The sequence below is a fragment of the Herpailurus yagouaroundi genome, unplaced genomic scaffold (genome assembly GCF_014898765.1).
Source record: "Herpailurus yagouaroundi ecotype Mexico unplaced genomic scaffold, PumYag 250, whole genome shotgun sequence".
Lineage (NCBI taxonomy): Eukaryota > Metazoa > Chordata > Mammalia > Carnivora > Felidae > Herpailurus > Herpailurus yagouaroundi.
Genome location: NW_024412467.1, coordinates 11,713,185 through 11,732,404, shown reverse-complemented (window position 1 = coordinate 11,732,404; position 19,220 = coordinate 11,713,185). Strand labels below are relative to the sequence as shown.

Sequence of the window (19,220 nt, the reverse complement as noted above, 5' to 3'; positions counted from 1 at the left end):
TTTCCATTGCCAAAACGGGCCTTCTTCATCCAATAACAGCCACGCAGACGCTCAGCAATTTCACCAACCATAACTCTATGCAGCGATTGTCAGGAATGATGAAATATGATTAACAAATTACAGCCTTGGTGTTTTATTTTTGAGGGAACTGAAGGAAAATTGAATGGGTTAAGCTCTTTTGCATTTTTCGGTAGAATCATTTAAGAGGAGCGGGTCATGGAGAACTCAAGACCGATGGCCAAAAGAAAAGGCACAAATAATGTGGCCACTTCATAGCTTCCCAGCATAATTCATCCTTGCTCCTGTCCTGAACAGTTGTGTGACGTTGTTGGACATGGCTATGGCTGCTATTTATTCCTGGCGTCTTTATTTTTTTTAGTGCTGGATAATTGACCTGAAAAAATTTTTTAATTATTTTATGTCTATACCTGTAAAAAAGACATGAGATCCTCATCATAAAATGTGGCATTGTGCCTTCTTTAGAAGTTAGGTCACTTATACCGATATCTCTGGGACTAAAGTAATAAAGTAAATTCTTCTGGTAAGTACCGGATGTTTCCTATTTTATATCACATCTACTCTACAACGAATTCTATTGTGACAAAGTTCAGGGTTCTTGGAAATCTTGTTAGAAACAAACGTGCTTTTCTAGTTTCCCATAGCTTATATTGATAACAATAGTGCTTTGGCGTTGCTAACTTTTTTCTGTCTTCAGTTCCTACACTTATAATTTTTATATCCCTCCCATGGAGTTGTTGGCAGTAGGCGAAAATTCCATACAGCCTCTTGTGTTTTCCAACTGATATCATTATAAAATTAGAGGTAACATTCCTATGGAAATAATTTGGCCTTGAAATATAATCAGAAACACACTTAAGAATGCAGCACATATTTTGGGGCACCTGGGTGGCTCAGTCAGTTAGGTGTCCAACTTCAGCTCATGTCACGATCTCGAGGTTCGTGAGTTCAAGCCCCACATCTGGCTCTGGGCTGGCGGCTCAGAGCCTGGAGCCTGCTTCCAATTCTATGTCTCCCTCTCTCTCTGCCCCTCCCCCACTCGCATTCTGTCTCTCTCTGTCTCTCTGTCTCTGTCTCTGTCTCTCTCTCAAAAATAGGGGCACCTGGGTGGCTCAGTTGTTTACACGTCAGACTTCAGCTCATGTCATGATCTCACGGTTCGTGAGTTCAAACCCCATGTCTGGCTCTGTGTTGACTGAGCTCAGAGACTGGGCCCTGCTTCGGATTCTGTGTCTCCCTCTCTCTCTGCCCCTTCCCGGCTTGCGCTCTATGTCTCTGAAAAATAAGTAAACATTAAAAAAAATTTTTTTAAAGAATTGAGGGGAACAGTAATACAATCCCTGATGTAAAGTATGGGTTTAATAAATATTACTCAAATCGAACGAATGACTGAAAATAAGCTATAAATATAGAAGGCTGAAATGGCCATCAACTGGCACTTTGCTTCCTGAAGAGGTAACACTGATGAAAAATCAAAATGGGGTTTCGTTTCCGAATAGTTTCAGAGTACAAATGTCGCACGGTCCATATTTTTTTAAACCTTGATTGACCTTTTAAAAATTGCAAGCGTCATACAAAACTGGGCACAATGAAACATTTCAGAAAAACATGATCTAAATAATGGAAGTTTCTCATAAGTAAGGAGTCCATAACTTTAGAGCCTGGATTCAAACCCAAGTCTCAACAGGCTGTCTTACCTAACACCATGCCAACGTATGTCTCTCATCCTGGCGTAATTATTAATAGCGTGCCTTCTGCTTTTAAACTATCTAAACCATTAGACAATAAGTAGGCGGTCTCTCTCCCCATAACCTGTGTCCCAAAAAGAAGGCAACATCAACGGTTGGGTGGACCCCATGTTCCCCATCTCTCTCTCCCTGTCTTCACTGTTAGTTATCCTCAAAAAGCATGATTTGCTCGTTTTCCGCAACTTGTTTCCACTTTTCCTTTTATTTTACAGGTTGAATTTTTGTAGAAATGTAATTTTCCGTACGCGTTCATTTTCCTATTTGAAATAGGAAATAGGAAACAGACTGCATAATTTTGTTTTAAATGCATTTTGTATTAAATGCATTTCCAAGAATGCATGCCTGTGAGTAGAAATGAAACAAAGTAAGAGTTGGTGCTAACTTTTTCAAAGTTCCATGAAAAGAAATTGTTTTATTTGAGGTCTGCTCTGTTCCCCCCATCCAAGTGAACATAGATGCAGAGCAGAGAGCAGTTAAATCTCACCAGTTTGAAATCCAACATTTTGGAACTTGAGATCCTTCGGACAGGATCTAAACTGAAGTGCCCCGTTACTTAAGAAGTCATTTCTTCATGACGATGAAAACAACTATTTTTAAATAAAACTTTGGGGACAAACATTTAAGAGATGAAACCACATATTATAAAAGGGTTATTAAAGAAAAACACATGATTTAGCTCAGTTTGACCTAAAGCATGAGGTTGAAAGTAATTTGATTATCTATTACACCATTCTGTAATTCAGGCTGGTCCTTCGTGAGGTCTTTTGAGGGGCTAAGACAAACTCCACAGATGGGCTACTCAGCAACCGTATCCAGCTTCCTCCTTTCTTGAGGCCCATGTATATTCCCAATATATCGCCAGTATATTCCCAAATATATTGCCTGTGTTGCAGTGATGCTGTCCCAGGCAAGCCCCTGGAGGGTAGAGGTGGAGGGAAGGGCAGAGTGCCCTTTAAGAAGAATTGTCTTCCTGTTAGAAACAGACACGGCTGGTTCTTGCCTGTTCCCCATGTTGCCTATTTGAACATTTGGAGTTACAACCGCCATATCGCAACCATGAAGGAAAGACCAAAAGCGCCGTAGACTCCAACTCCAATGATGTTGAGCAGGTAAACAATACCAGCTGCTGCCTCGCTCCAGACTTCTTGCTGCGTGAGAAAAATAAACCCTTATTTGTTTAAGCTACGGTGGGCTGGGTTTTGTGTTACTTGAGGCCACATGCATTCCTAACTAACACTATGGCTTTAGGGAGCCCAGATAAGCCTATTTTCCTTTAAACTCATCATTTGCTTCCTTCCAAGAAGGGATGTGGTTTCTTTCCAGCAGGAGAATAAGAAATAGTTCCCCGTGAGTCTCTTTAGCCTTTTTATCTTATATCAGTTTGAACTCCACTTTTCTATTTTTGAAGTAAATATTCTTAGCACGTCACGCAAAGCCATATTTAAATGGAAGTGTTAAAACTCTTCCAGATATCATGTTTTTACTACTCACCGCCATTCCAAGGAGGTGTGGTTACGAACCCAGGCTCTACAATTGGGTTCCTCATCCCGGCTAACCACATACCCACCCCGTGAACTCATACGTGCACTTCTCTGCCTTCATTTCCTCATCATAAAATGGGGAGAAATAGACTATGTGTCCGATAGAGTAGCCGTGATGAATAATCAAGATGTACGATGCTTCAAACAGTGCATGGAACACTAAGAACTCAATAAATATTAGGCTTTTCGTGGGTATGTAAAAGTTGATTCTATGTCATAGATGCAAACACGTATGGACTGTTTATCTTCGTATCTACACATATACCAGGGTACGTATGCACAATCGTTCTCTTTTACTTTGCATTCTCAACTAAAACATGGACTCGAATGAAATTTTGATTATCCAGTCCTTTAGACACCCCAAAGGTAAATCCAGAGAAGCCCCTGGTGAATACATTGTCCTTTATCTCTTGTGCTTCTATTTCTTTAAGTTCTAAGCTCATTTGGTGAAATCTGTGTAATGGAACTCTTCAAGATCGTTCACTCTTCTTCCCATAAGCCCTTGAAAGAATCTGGGCACTTCTTGAAAAGTCTTCTGGAGCCAGCCTTCCCAAGCATCAGCTGTTACGACTTCTCACCGACCACAAGCAACACTATGTTTGGATTTGGGGTTGGTTGCTTTCTGCCTTGTTAAAAATTTGTTTCTTACTTTCTTCCTTGTAAAATGGTTGTCGTACTTCAGTTGTGTGTTTCTCACCGTCTCCATCTGTGCCTGAGAAGCCTTTCCGTGTCTACGTCTAAAGGCACACACTGCTCTTACATGACTCTTGTTCTGCAAGATGTTTATGCAGCATTGCTTGAACTTTAGATCACCTAAGGACACCTGTCTTAACCAAGTGGGTCCCCATGTTTTCTTTCTTTAGTGAAAGAGGTTTCTCTTTCAGCAGCAGTTTTCCAGACGATCAGCACCCCTCCTGTCTTCTCCTCCCTCCCACACGCCGTTCATGTCCTTCCCCCTCCAGTGTCTCGGGCTTGTGGAAACCCGTGCTCTCCTCCCTCGCGCCCCAGCGTTTAGACCCTGCGTGTTCCCACCGCATGATCCCTATCTTCCAAATCGCCTTCCAAGCTGCAGCTGCTACCACTCCTCTACCGTGGGCGGTGTCAGGTCTAAAAGGACTGTCCCCTTGCTGACTCCCCTCTCTCCCACGTTAAAAAGTTGTCATTGTCACATCTCACTTGTCAGCAACACGAAACAGGAATCGGAGATTTCCTTTCTACTCTTTCATCTTTGCCGCACACAAGAATTAGTGTCGAATGACACCGAGGCAAAAAGTTAATGGAAATTTAATTGAAAAAACTACCATCCCAGCAGGAATTGAACCTGCTGGCCTTAACACAGGAGGCAGATATTTCATCCACGAGGCTCTGGGCTTTGCTTTAGCATGCTTGGATATAGATGATATCACTTTGGTAAACAGATCATTCCCATATTTTTCCAGTATTACTTTGGTCAACAGAAAGAAGAAAGGAGTGGATTCCAATTTAAATGTCAGGGCTGTCCTCTCTAAGGATTCTGAACGGGGTGGGGGTGGGGGGTTATAATAAAAATAGGATTTAATTTCCTATAAATGTTTGAGTTTTTCAACCCTCATATATAGGAATAATGAATATTTATGCATGTAAAATATGCCTTCCTCTCAATTAAAGCAGTGTTCAGTCGCTCAGACCCAAAAGAAATCCAGGAGAATGTTTTTAGGGATTATGAGCCCCACTTCAGATTTTTCTAGACAAAATAACATTCTCTGAAGACTTTTGTGCCCCCCTTCTCTCAGATTTTTCTCCAGAAGCCTAAGCCATATAAATAGATGGGCAAGGTGTACAGGTGTTTTGTTTTGTTTTGTTTTGAGAGACAGAGAGCAGGGGAGGGGCAGAGACACAGGAGGACAGAGGATCCGAAGTGCGCGCCACGCTGACAGCAGAGAGCCTGATGCGAGGCTTGAACTCGTGAACTGTGAGAGAGATCATGACCTGAGCTGAAATCAGATGCTTAACCAACTGAACCATGCAGTCGCCCCCTCAAGGTATACAGTTTTGATTATTTAACAGTAATGGGGGATCCGGAGCATCAGGATATTTATACATGTTTATTTCAAAACAAATTAATTAAGCTCAAAAAATATGTCCTATCCAGATTAACCCAGAATTTTTACCTAACCTGCAACGCTCAAACTGGGTGAGTTTTCCCAAGGAGGCTGAGAGCAGTATCTCTCCTCAGCCCTTTGCTTGCTTTTAGCTAAAATTCTAGAGAATTTTGTTTTTTTTTTTTTTTTTTTTTTTTTTTTTTTTTTTTTTTTGGTGCCTGGCTAAGTGACAGTGATTATGTGCATGACAATATATAATTGTTTTAATTTATTTTTAACTAAATTAATCCTCAAGTCCTTGAAAGAGCTGTAGAAAGAAACCCCATATTGGAAGTCCTACCAATAACACCAGCCCAAGCGAAGCAATGAGAAAATGGCAAAGTCGACACTTCTCTTGCACGTCAACAAGCTCTTCATCAGTCCCATTACAAGGTAAAAAACATAGAAGATTTCACTTTCAAAAGGTCAACAAATAAAAAACCCTAAAACTATTTTTAATTGATTTAAAATAAGAAAGTACACCCACAACCATTAACAGTGAACCTTGCACTAAGCATCTAGTATGACTTAAGTTATTACTTAGTGATGGTATAAAATCAGCAAGTGAGCAAGACATTAAAAGAAAAGCAGGCAGAGCTAGAAACCAAACATCTACAATGTTTTCAAGCAGGTTTCAAGTTATGTAAAACCCGGTCAGGATTTATAAAACATTACTAAGCTCAATGATAAATATTTTTTAAAGATTTTATTTTTAAGTAACCTCTACACTGAAGTGGAATTCCAACTCACAACCCCAAAATCAATAGTCACATGCTCTACTGACTGAGCCAGGCAGGCATCCCAATGATAAATATTTAAAAGGTTCTTTTTTGTGAAGACAAGAGTGGCTTTTTGAACAGTTAATAAATAAAAATTATGTTTCTGAAATATTTATATCTTTACTTCATCCATGTTACATTTATTTGTTTATTTATTTACTTACTTATTTATTTATTTATTTATTTATTGAAAGTATATTTTTATTTACTTTGAGAGAGATATAGAGAGCAAGCAAGGGAGGGGCAGAGAGAGAGGGAGACAGAATCCCAAGCAGGCTCCATGGTGTCAGCACAGGAGCCCAATGAGGGGCTCAAACTCATGAACCATGAAATCATGAGGTAAGCCAAAATCAAGAGTCAGATGCTTAACCAACTGAGCCACCCAGGCGCCCCTTTGTTAAATTTATTTTTATAAATGACATAGCACAAATATATACATGCGTATAAGAATACGCATATACGCATATAAACCATATAATACGCATATAAACCATATACGCATATAAACCAAATACGCATATAAACCAAAGCACAAATATATACATGCGTATAAGAATAAATAAACATACTTCTGGGGTGCCTGGATGGTTCAGTCAGTTGAGTGTCCAACTTCGGCTGAGGTCATGATCTCCTGGTTTGTGGGTTCGAGCCCCGAGTCAGGCTCTGTGCTGACAGCTCGGAGCCTGGAGCCTGCTTCGGATTCTGTGTCTCCCTCCCTCTCTGCCCCTCCCCTGCTCACGCTCTCTCTCTCAAAAATAAATAAGCATTTAAAAAAAGTTTAACAAAACAAAAAAATAAATAAATAAGCACACTTCTATTGAGAGAATATGCTCGAAACCATGTGTAGATACCTCTGCTCTGGTGAGAACGTGGCAGCAGTAATTTTTTTTAGTTTTCTGAGTTTTTATTTCATTTTTTCCTGGAATCTAGGCCTTTCCATTCCTCCTGACAACTTTTCTAAGAACTCAGTTCTACATTTACTGTTCATGCCTTTGGATCTAGATGCAAACCCCTGACTTTTCTTTAGAGCCGACCTATTTGGCACAAGGGATAACAGAATCTTTTCCAGTCAGAATCAGGCAGACCTGTGTGGAATCTGAGCCTCAGCTTCCACATCCACAAGATAGGAATAATCGTATCTATCTCATTGGTTCAGACAAAGCATGTACAGGACTTAGCACAGGGTTTGGTACATGGCAGGAGCCCATTAGATATTTGCCGTGATTGTTGTTGTCACCGAAATTATTATTATTGTCCCTCTTAAAGGCAATCAGCTTTCCAGCTACACTGAACCACTCCCTGTCTCCTTACTTATGTTTGATCACTCCTGAATAGTTCCCACGAGCTCTACGTGGCCAAATACTATATGTGCTTTTTTAGTCCATTTTATTTTATTTATTTATTTATTAAAAAAAATTTTTTTTCAACGTTTATTTATTTTTTGGGGGACAGAGAGAGACAGAGCATGAACGGGGGAGGGGCAGAGAGAGAGGGAGACACAGAATCGGAAACAGGCTCTAGGCTCTGAGCCATCAGCCCAGAGCCCGACGCGGGGCTTGAACTCACGGACCGCGAGATCGTGACCTGGCTGAAGTCGGACGCTTAACCGACTGCGCCACCCAGGCGCCCCCTTTTTTTTTTTTTTTATTTTTTTTTCAACGTTTATTTAATTTTAGTCCATTTTAAATACCACTTCCTCCATTAATTGTTCATTAACACTGCCAGCCAGCAGCAACGTTCTCTCTCCTCCACATCAAATAATACCATATTTGCATCTCATTCGTGGAGTTTTGAGCTTTCTATCCTGTATAGACATATAAGACATATAGGACAGACATATGAATCATTTATATGTATATATATCGTACTCCTTCAGAGAGAGTGAGTTTCTTGAGGATAGGGGTCATTTCCTATTCAAATGTGTCCTTCCCAAGGCATTCAGCATTGAGCCTTGCCCTTAGTGACAATCGATACATGTGAGCTGAATTAATTAATTAATATTTCTGTCCACTCAGTGCAAAATGTCTGCTTGAAGGCAAAAGCCAGGCAATGAGGAGGGTCATCAGGTAGTAAATATTTCAATCTTTCTGTCTCCAATCCCTATCACATGTTATAGTTAATAAGGTGATACAACGTTTATCTAGGCAGGAATGTGAACCTTCCTTCCCCTCCCCACTCCCCGCCGTTAACGTGGTGACCTTGGGGGAGTCATCAACTACTCTAGGCATTGGTGCTCTCACTGGTGAAAACAGGGAGTTGGATTAAATATCTGAGGACCCTTCTGGTTGTACAGCCAGTACCCCATATCTCAGACAATGTCTTGTGCCAGTAAGAAGGAGCCAAGCGTCGAGACTGAGGCCAGAAAACAATACAAAGATACGTGTGAGGAAAAAAGGGCCGGTTAAACTTAAGGTCAGACCTAAGGGCAAACCCGTTAGGCTGAGAACAAATCCAATATGGAGGGTACATCGATCAGCATTACTTGGGGTCTGTGAAAGCAAGCAAACCAAACACAACAACCAACACGGTCTAAATCAGCTAGCTCGACACAGAAATGCTAATGGGGATCTTGCCACAAAGATGTTGGAAGCGCTAAAAGGACAATCCAAAAGGGGTGGTGAGGCAGCCCGGTCATTCGCAGTGGCAGCAAGCTACTACTCTTTCTAAGGCTGAGGGATAAAAGAAGGTGATGTTGCTGGTGCTGGAGAAGTCCAGCAGGAGAGAGTATTCTGCAAGGGCTACTACAGCAAATGAGACCTAGCTACTCCCAAATACACCACCCCAGGGAGAAAATGAGAAGGGAACAGACCTCAGCCTCTCCCTTTCTCCTATCTTCTGATGACTCTTGTTGGCCACACCTGGCTGTAGGACAAGAGAATCCGGGAACATAGTCTACAAGGGTCAGCCCATGCAACATAAAACAGAGAGGAGAAACCGAGAAAAAGGTATGAGAGCGAATGGACAATTAACCAACCCAGATGGCCTGGGAGCTAAGTTCAGAGATGATTTTTCCAGAATAGGTGGTCTCTTGCTCTGTGACTTCTTCGAAGTTCTCGACCCCACTTGCTGGCGTCACACTTTGCTGTAAAGTGTCGATGCTTTGGAGTAGCTAAGAGGGAAGCTACTGACAAATGGTCTGATGAAACGATGGTCTGATAAAGACCATGCCAAACAACATTCAGTTGTATGCGTTCCAGAATTCTTCTCTAGATGCTTCCTAACATGTGCTACACTTGCTCATAACTGGGGCTTTCCCAGTGCAGTGTATCCCCGAGTAGTGCACAAGCTGTGTTTTTCCAGAAGGACTTTGATCCCATTGGCTTAAACAATGTAACATCCCCGTGTAAACTACTAAATTAACATGGGCTATAAACCCATACTCTGATGACAGGCTGATCCTTCCAACAAAAACATAAAATCCATCAGTGTGGTTTCCGGCTAATGAACTAGGAAGCAACAAGCTTTCCTTTTTCTTGTTCTTCTGTTTCACAGTGACATTCATTGACTTACAGCTGGCATCTGTGACGTCTACAGAGCAATGACGTCGCATGCATACTTAACTTATACAAGTGCAATTATATCCATTGGCGGGGGGTGGGGGTGGAGAGTAGTGGGGGACCCACGGGGTGGGGGCAGGGAGAGAGAGGGAAAACTTTCCAATATCGTGGGCAACTTTACCTACCATTTCACACCGCGAGCGAATGCTCTGGAGTGAGCAGGAGGGGAGAGATGGGCATCTACTCCGCCCTAAAGCAACCTTTGCTCCCGCTTATCTCTCAAAGCCTCTCGGCTGAGACGCTAATGGGTAAAGATTTGGCGCTGAAAAATTCAATGTCGCTGGCATGGTCTGAACTTGTACGTATTTTCACATATACTCTGCATACCAATGCGGCCAACCACGCGCGCTACGCAAAATGGGCAAATGAAGACTCTTGGAGCGGAGATTTTAAGAAATACAAAAGATTCTCACCTTCCGTGCTGACGTTAGAACCCAGGCCTCCCGTATGGTGTGATTCTGGTGCCTGTGCCCGGGGAACCAAACATTCAGTGGAGAGGCTGGCTGCGGTGCCAGGACAGGGAGAAAGGGTTTCCCGGTCTATCCAAACGAGAGTGTGCGCCTTCGCTTCGCAAAGAGAGGGGGAAAAGAGAAGGCGGTGTTGGAAATCGGTACAGCTGAAGGATTGATCTCCACAGGCTGTCCCCTGGAAGCCCAGAGACTGTGTTGATTTCACCCTGCGACTAAGCCGGTGACTGCCTTGTCGCTGCCTCGGCTAGCTACCTCGTGCAATGGGGGGATGATATCTGCTCCTCGCTTCTTGTCACCAAAGCCTCTATGGTGATTTGATCTGATTACTACGGAGCCCGGTCTCCAAGGCTGAAGTGGTTGACACCCTAGAGAATCCAGGAAGACCGCCAAGTTCCGACCGGAATACTCCATCCCGGTTCTGTTCGCCTCGAAGACAGCCCAACCTGGAAGCGTCGGGACGAACATGGTAAAGCGAGGGCCACTCCGTGCGACAAACCACACCGGGATGTCCTTACTGCACCCAAGGCATCAGGAGAGAGTTGCTCCCGCCCTCAACCCAAATCTAAATGCCTTCACGTGAAGTATGTCAGCTTCCTAATCTCCACTGTGTAATATCCAGAATACAGAAACAACCGACCAATCAAACCGGGAAAATCTCCTACGAGCTCCTGGAGCCTGAAAAGCTGCCATTAGTAATAAGCCTTCCCGCGCTCACCCTGCCCTGAACCCTGGGCCCCTGCTGCGATCCACAGCACAGCTCTCGCTAACACGCCAGGTTAATGCTGAGAAGGAACTTAAACCACAAAGGACCAAAAAGCAAATATTTTTGCCCAAAGCTAATGTAGCAAATTACATACGAGGTCTAAACTCCAAGAACCTTTTAAATGGCGCAAGTCTACACAAACACACAGCACCTCGCTTGCCAAGACTTGAAAACTAAATTAAATCGAAGTCACGTCCCACTGGGAGATTTATAGAACCCAGTTAAAAGACCGGGGTTCGGGTCTTGGCAAGACCGCTGGTTGACTTCATCCCCCAGGTAACTAATTTCTCTCGCCGGGCTTCTGTTTGCCTGGGAAGGATGCGTTCTGCTGGGAACAGTGAGGTGAGAGCGTGTAGGCGGGGTACGCGGAGCTCCAGGCAAAAAAGGGGTCCCTGCGTGATCAGAAATTCACCCCGAATGTCACGAGCCAAGTGCTCCGTTGCCCCAGCTGGGCTGCTGTGGGTGGCTGTGTAGTCTGTAAGTTGCAAAGGGCCCCGTCGGAGCTAAGGTCAAGTCCTCTTTCGACTCCGAGCAGGGCTTCAGCAACTAGCACATCTTGTCGTCACACACACTGTGCTATCTGCCTCCAGGCCCAGGAGTCTCAGGGAGGGGGCAGCTTGTTCGAATTCCCTAGAAGATGCCCCACAAATGGTGACCTGAGCCCTAACTGGGGATGGCACCATTCTCTCAGAGTCAATGCCATGTTGCACAAAGCCGTTTGAGGGACACGTTCACAAAGGAGCTGCTTTGCTGGGAATCGGATCCACCACGAACATTTGTGGTCAGAAGGCTGGAAACAAGCAGATGTAATTCACCGACAGCCGCCTTTGCACCATGGCCGTGTTCCCTAGCATTCGGCCGGATTCTCCACATCCTGCTCCTTCCTTCGCTGGCGGCTCCAGCCCAAAGAAGCGACGCGGATGAAACTGAAAAGCTCATTCTGAGAAAATCGGTGCAGGAGGGAAACTGGCCCTGGCAGTGTTGCGTAAGAAAGCCAGGCAGTTAATGGACTGACTGCATCTGGCTTTGTTTTGCTCACACACTCAGTTGGACACCAGACAGCAGTGGTGGTGATTTTTTGAGCACTTGGGGGAAAAATGTAATTTTTTTTTTTTTTTTTTTTAGGTCAATGTGTGCTATCAGTTCTGCATCACTTTCATTCCTAAATTTCTTCATGCTTAGGTTTCCAACTGTATTTCAACGAGATGGTTTCGTCCTTGCCTATCAGTGGGGAAATGAGCTGCTGTTGATGATTGATCACACACTTTCACGGATCCTGTGGCTACAAATGGCACCCTGAAAAAAACCAGCCCAGCCGACCGTCCTTCAGTGTCTGTGAAAAGCAACAAGGTACCGTTCACCAAGAAAAGGCCCAATTCAGACTCAAGTGCAAAAGGTTGGCACCTTCTGGCACCTGCAGAAAAATCTCATGTGCTCTACGCCGGCCAGATACGAAGAGTCGTTCGAGCCGACGTGTAGATCTATCAACAGGCTGTTCCCTCAGAAATTCCCATGGATTTGGCATGGTTCTGAACCGGGAAGAAGGAGAAGGAGAAGGAGAAGGAAAAGGAAATCCTCACTCCCTGCCACGAGCCAGAGCCGTTCTCGGGGAAATTAACATTCAGGATTAATCTCTATCCTTGGGGACACCACAGGTGAGTTAGGAGGCGAAGGAAATACTTGAATAAGGATTGTGTTTTCATGCAATTCTGTGTTCTCTCAACTACTCTTGTCAATGAGCTAAGAATCTGAGATCTATAGGCAATAAGTGTTAGGCAAACATGGAGTATGATTTCTTGGCCTCAGCCCACAGGCTGAGCTTGCGCTTTAGACAAATTAAATTAGAGCCAACAAAATCCTGGCCAAGCCCTTGACTGTTAGAGACTTTCTATGCCAAGGAAGTAGAACTCATCAAGGAACTAGGCACTAGGACCTTCATTCTACATGCAACACTAAGAAAGAAATATCACGGTTGTCAAATGCACACAGGATTGCTAATATACTTCAGGCAACGATGTAACCAGAGAACCGAATGTTTTCTATAAAAAGTGAAAGGTGAGATCAGACCCCGTGGGGAATTTTTTTTCCCCTTTCTTTATTATCTTCCAAATATATTTGAACTTGTTTCCTTCTTGAACTCATTTAATTTTCCCTGATACACTTCACAGATGTGAGTTACATTTGGAAACACGACTCAGGGACTGCTCGGTTTTGACCCATATGTTGGGCTCATGGAGCTCCTCCAATTTCCCACAACACCAACGTCACTCGCTCTCAGCGTCCCTTCCTGGGCTGCCCACTTCCCTCCCAGCAAAGGGCCACATTACTCAGCACAGTGACCCCTGACTCAGTCGCCGTAGGAGGAGACTGCCATCAGAGCTGGCGTGAGTCGAGGAGAGAAAGATTCCAACTGGCTTATAAAGACTGTTGGGATTTGCCAAGCAGCCCTAAGTCACAGGGCTCATTCTTTCTACTTCCCTTATTGTGCTTAAAAATGGCATTGTTTGCAACTTGTTAAAAAAAAAAAATACCGGCTATACCAAATCGCAAATCTAAGTAGACACAGTTGCTGAGTGAGTGAGGAGTGAGAAAGGAAGGAGAGGAAAAGGAGCAGATGAGTAGGATTGAACAGCAACCCACGTTGAAACAGACAAATTCCTCTGAAATTCTAATTTTATTTTATTGAAAAAAATTTTTTTTCAATGTTTGTTTGTTTTTGACAGAGAGAGAGAGAGAGAGAGAGCATGAGTGGGAGAGGGGCAGAGAGAGGGAGACACAGAATCCGAAGCAGGCTCCGGGCTCCGAGCTGTCAGCACAGAGCCCTACGCAGGGCTCGAACTCATGGAACGTGAGGTCATGACCTGAGCCCAAGTCAGACACTCAACCGACTGGGCCACCCAGTATCCCCTCTGCAATTCTAATTTTAAAATAACAATCAATGGTCCCCATTCGTTGGAACCTAATACTTACCCCCACAACAGCCCCAAGGAAAATTATTGTTCGTATTCCCATTTTATAGATAAGAAAATGCAAGGGCAGAAGGTTGGGTAAGTTGCCCAAGATCTGACACACAATTAGGCAAACGGAGGAGCTGAGTTTCCAAACTAGGTCAACTCCCTGCTCTCCCCACCTCTAACATTCTGTCAGAAATATGAAGCAAAGGGTGTTTAATAAAATAAGTTTGGACAGAAAACAAAGAACCCCTGAAGAAATTCGGGGAATGAGCTATTCAGAGATCTTCCAAGTTAGTTATCATTGTCATGTTATTTACACCACCGTTGACAACCTAATTCAACCCGACTTCCTTTATGTAGAGAAATAGCAAAGAAAACGCATGTGCTCTGCTCTCTTCTTGAGGAATCTGCTTCCCGCTTCCCTTATTCTTCTTGCTCTCAACTCGCCATGTTGGCCAGCAAGGTCTCCCCCGGACCACATCAGCCCACGACTGCCTCCCCCTCCACAGGGGTCTAACCCAGCAGCGTCACCACAGCTTGGCCGTTGACCGGTGCTTAGTAGTCCCAGGATTTGTCCTTTGTCCGCTCCCCGCTTCTTTACTCAGTATAACAGTTACAGACCTTCTTGTCTGTAGCCCCCAGTCCTGGCCAAATGCCCATCTCCTTCTTCACCAAGTAGCTGGAGACCTTCTGGGGTCAACTTTGCCTTGGAGCCCCCCTCACCCAACATATACCCTTTTCTCCTGCCTCTCCCCCTTCCTAAGACTTATCCCCCTTCAACTCTCCTCTACAAAGCTTGTCCCCAGGGTTTCCCCCCTCTCCTGAAGTCCTGAAGCAGACCTCTTATTTGGCTTTTAGGGTCCAGGTGCCAAGTATTTCTTATCGTTTTTCCTTGGAATCCTCTTGTAATATTTTAAATTGCACAAACAGCCTGACTTCTCTTTTTTTGTGCACATGGCCCATCTACCCAACCAGATTGGGTGTCCTCCAATGCTCTGTACTTTGGCATCTGCTCATATTTCTTTCTAATAACTCCCTTGGAGAGAGCTCATCCCCTTGCAAAACACCATGGACGCCATGCATATTCGTGCCACAAAGCCCCAGCTCAGGCTGCCCTTGACTTTAGGGTCCTTTCCCCTTCCCCTGTCAGTCGAAATCCACACTCTTTACTCAAGGCCACTTCAAATTCCAATGAAGCCTTCTCCAGCAAACACAGGTCCACAATTACCTGCTCCGTCTCTGAGCGTCTAAAGCACTCCAGGCTATACAAACATTTTAATGTTTAAGTATATTCTCGTTTTCTTATGTCTGTGAGGGCGTGTACCTTCCATTGTCCTTGACGGTTTGGGAGTTTCCTCAGGACGGCAACCGAGTCTTTGGTTTCGTATTCCCCATAGTACCCGGCACAGTGCTACATATTTTGAAGTGCTTAACTCATCCTACGTGGCAAAAGTTAAAACATAAATCAGAGTTTTTGTTTCCAATATGGCCCAGTAAACTGAGGCTCTGGTGGTACCAAGCTGAACCAAATCTGGAGCCAAAACTGAGCAAAATCTAAAACCTTGGGGTAAGGGGTTTTATGTGCTTAAGAATCTCTTGTCACGGGACACCAAGTTCGGTGACAGTGGAGACAGTACCCAGCTTCACAGGGTGGCCTTGTTTAGTTATCCAAACCCAGAAATACAACACCTTGAAAGAGTGTGTCTGAATCAAGAATTCAGGCTTCGTTTGCCCAAGTGGAAAGTTGCATGTGGCCAAGCAAAGCTGACCTGATGAAAGCCAGTGTGTTCAGCTTCCTTTCAGATCGACAGCCATAAGTGCCACTCCATTTGACATGGCACCAGTCACACCTGTGTTCTGGGGCCAAGAACGGTGGCCAGCTCAGCACCTTCTGAAACACGGGTGGCTGAAATCCAAGGCAAACAAGACTGAACGGATGAATCACAGCGGTGAGAACCAAGCAGCTGCCATTGTAATCCAGGGAGCTTACCCACAATCCAGCGGGGCAGGGAGTAACCTATAATGTGCCGGGTGTAGGGCCAACTCAACCTTCAGACACAGGAAGTTGGGTCTCCCCTAATTGCTCACGTTAAGAAATTCTCTGGCCTCTTCTTGGTCTGAAAATGTCGTTAGCCCTCCTGAATTAGGGACCCAGGCCCCATCTTGGAAGTGGGGCGTGGCAATCCACACAGCCAACCAAACCCTCACAGACACAGTCTATACACAGATGACAACAGAAAGCCAACAACCAACATTCCCAGGCTCCTTTATTATGCGCTAAGCTCAGGGGAAGGCCGTAACCGCTTAGAATGTTCTATAAAGTTCTCAGGATAGTATTCTTAGAAAGTCAGCCCCCACAAGGTCCATCAGTTCACAAGCCAGTCAGAATGGAAGTTAAGAGTGACGTTGAGATACCGTAGTCTCAGCAGCTTCTGAATTTTGTTACAGTGTTTATTCGTTATTTTCTTTCCTCCCCAGGGCTAGCAGTGGTCCCTGGGAGAAACGAGAGGAAAAATACAACTCACTTTTCAAAAGTACATCCCAAGCCCATGCACACCAGAGTGTTGACCTTGTCAATCTTGCGTCCGCCCCCCCCCCCCCCGCCCCCATCACTTATCGTGGAGATAAGTGATGTATTCACTTTCCTACAAAGCCAGTACCCTTTTCAGGATCCTCCCTGATGCGTGAGAACAGCGCCACCTAGGCTTGGGGCATCTTAGTTAAGTCCTGAGAGTCTAGAGCTTCAATTCATTCTTTCATCCAGTAAATATTTATCAAGCATTCAGTATGTGGGAGGCACGTGTTCTAAAGTCTGGAAGGTAGCAACCACTGAAGCAGGAAAAGTCTCTGTCCTCCCGGATCTTCTATTCTGTCAAGACGAGATAGGCAGTTAACAAAGACACCTGTAAATACAATGACTATCGGAAGGTGATGGGTGCCGTGGGGGGGGAGAAAGAACAGGGCAGATCAAAAAGGATAGGAATCGCCCAGGGGCGGGGAACGTGGACCATGCAGGACGGTCAGGGAAGGACTCTGAAGAGGTGATGGTTCAGAGAGACAGGCCCTAAGGAGGTGTGGAAAAAGCCACGCAGATTGTAGAGGGAGGTTTTCAGGAAAGGGGTCAGAAAGGGTGGGACCCTGAGGCCCCGAGAAGGATTTCTGTGCTTGCGGAGTAGCAAGGGGCCAGAGGGGCTAGAGGAGAAGGAGAAAAGCAGAGCAAAGTGGGAGTTGCTGAGACAGGAGAGAGGGCAGGAAGCCAGCTCATAGAAGACCTGACAAGCCACTTTAAGGGTTTTGGCTCTGACTCAGCGTTATCAGTAGGGCCGGTGGGGAGACAGAAGCCACCCCAGTTATTTCAACAGAGCTAATTTAATATAAAGAAATGTTAATGAGGAATAAAGTCATTAACCAGGCAACTGAAAGGGTAAAAGAGATAGCAAATGCAGGAAGCTGTCTCCACACCTAGGGCTGGGGCAACCAAGGGTAAATTATTAACATTCAGAAGCTCAGAAGAGGGTCCCATGAGGCTGGAGCTCAGACCGCTGAAGAAGGGACAGCGGCAGCTGGCTCTGGTGTCCCAGAGGGAGCACAATGAGACTGCTCTTGAGCGTGGGGAACGGTTGCCAAATCGACTTAACTGTGGCTACAGGAAGGAGCCGCCACGGCCAGGGTCAGGCACTGGGGCCGCCGTGCCCCTCGAGGGCTGCACTTGACCCGAAACCCACAGAAAACAAAACAGGAAACAGCAAGACCCCTCTCTTTCCCCTAGGGGGTGTGGCACCCCCCCCTCCGGCGCCCCCTACTGGGCACAGGCAGACCCAGGAGAAAGGTGTTTTCCAGGGGCCCGGCTCCAGTCCCCGAAAATCCAGTATAGAAGCACGGGTTTAGAGCCGAGCAGCAATAACTTAGCAACTGACACCCTCTGAACAAGACAGGAGGACATCAGGGAATTTTGAGCAAGAGAGTGACATAAGCTGAGTCACTGTGGCGGCTGTGTTGAGAAAAGATGGCGAAAGGGCCACGGCAGCGGAGGCGGGAAGAAGTGGTTAGATTCTGGGTACCCTTAGCCCCACGGGATTTGCCGAGGATTTGCATGTGGGCTGTGAGAGAAAGAGAGCGGTCAAGGTGACTCCCACATCCTGGCCTCAATAACTCGAGCTCTGAGTGGAGCAAGACTGGTTCGAGGCGCCTGTGAGAAGGCCACGTGACGACGCTGTGGGCAGTTGGGCACCCGAGTCCGGAGCTTGGGAAGGGGTCTAAGTTAAGGCATGCATGTGAGGCTCCCGTAGTGCAGGGAGGGATTTTTAAAGCCACCTGCTCGGACGTGATCGGCCCTGGCCATGTCGACGTGGCTCACCACACACAGTGGCCGGGGATGGGATGTGGAGTCGGGATGTCGTAGACCTGAGTCCAACTCGACCAGCCCTGGGCCTTCCCGGGCAGCTGCTCTCCACTCCGCGCCTTGATTCCGCATCTGAGAAATGGGGATGATAAGAACCACACCGACTGCATTGGTCCCGTGCGAGGATTCAACGCGGTGAGACCAGGGAAGCTCCCAACCCGCGGGTTCTAAGCCGGAGAAGGGGGCAGCAGCCAAACGTGTCCCGCTCCGCGAGAAAACTAAGGACGAGGGAGGTCAAAAGGGGAACGTGAGTGCCTTCCGATGTTATGTGGGGACGAGGCGGGGGGGGGACCACGGTTTCCCCTCCCTCACGAATACCTGGCCAGGATGCAAAAGGAGATGCCAGACAACGACCATCCGAGAGAAACAAAGAGAAAAGACGGATTCACGAGAGGATGCTTACAAAAAAAGGCAATTCTTTCAAACATCAGAACTGAGCTTGTAGGGACAGAATCCTTGCCGCGGGACGAGCTACGGAGACAGCAGCGTGGGCCTGTCGTGAGCTGGGAGAGCTAGAGATGAGTCAGGGTTAGGGCCGCCTCCCCACGACTCTCCACCCCCCCGCACACCAGTCACCATCCTCCTCTTAGTTGGTCTCAGTGCTCTCAGTGAGCACTGAGCATGCTCACAGGAGGCGAGCTGTTCCTTCCCCCAGAGTTCAGACGCAGGGTTATGTAAGGTTGGGCCGCAGCCCTCGCCCGAGAGCTGAGACCAGCTGCCTGCACGGGGCACTCCCTTCCCAGGGGGTAGATCAGGTCAGGAAACCAAACCACAGATGGCAAGGCTCAGAGAGTCCAGCAGTGGAGGAAAACGAGCTGACCCTCCTCCAGTGGAGGTTACTTTCCTCCGATGGAGCAAAACAGCCCCC

General features: G+C 45.8%; 1 long non-coding RNA gene across 2 annotated transcripts in view; it reads right to left on the bottom strand.

Annotated features, from left to right (window-relative positions):
- Window positions 1–16,204: 16,204 nt before the first annotated feature.
- Window positions 16,205–19,220, bottom strand: part of LOC121020623 (uncharacterized) — a 5,156-nt gene continuing 2,140 nt past the window's right edge. Inside the window, exons 1-2 of one of the 2 annotated variants that reach the window (XR_005786228.1) lie at window positions 16,611–16,855; window positions 16,205–16,443 (exon numbers count right to left, since the gene is read on the bottom strand). This is a non-coding gene — a long non-coding RNA (uncharacterized LOC121020623). Of the gene's footprint in view, window positions 16,444–16,610; window positions 16,856–19,220 lie in introns of those variants that run through there. The other variant, XR_005786229.1, reaches the window with a different exon arrangement.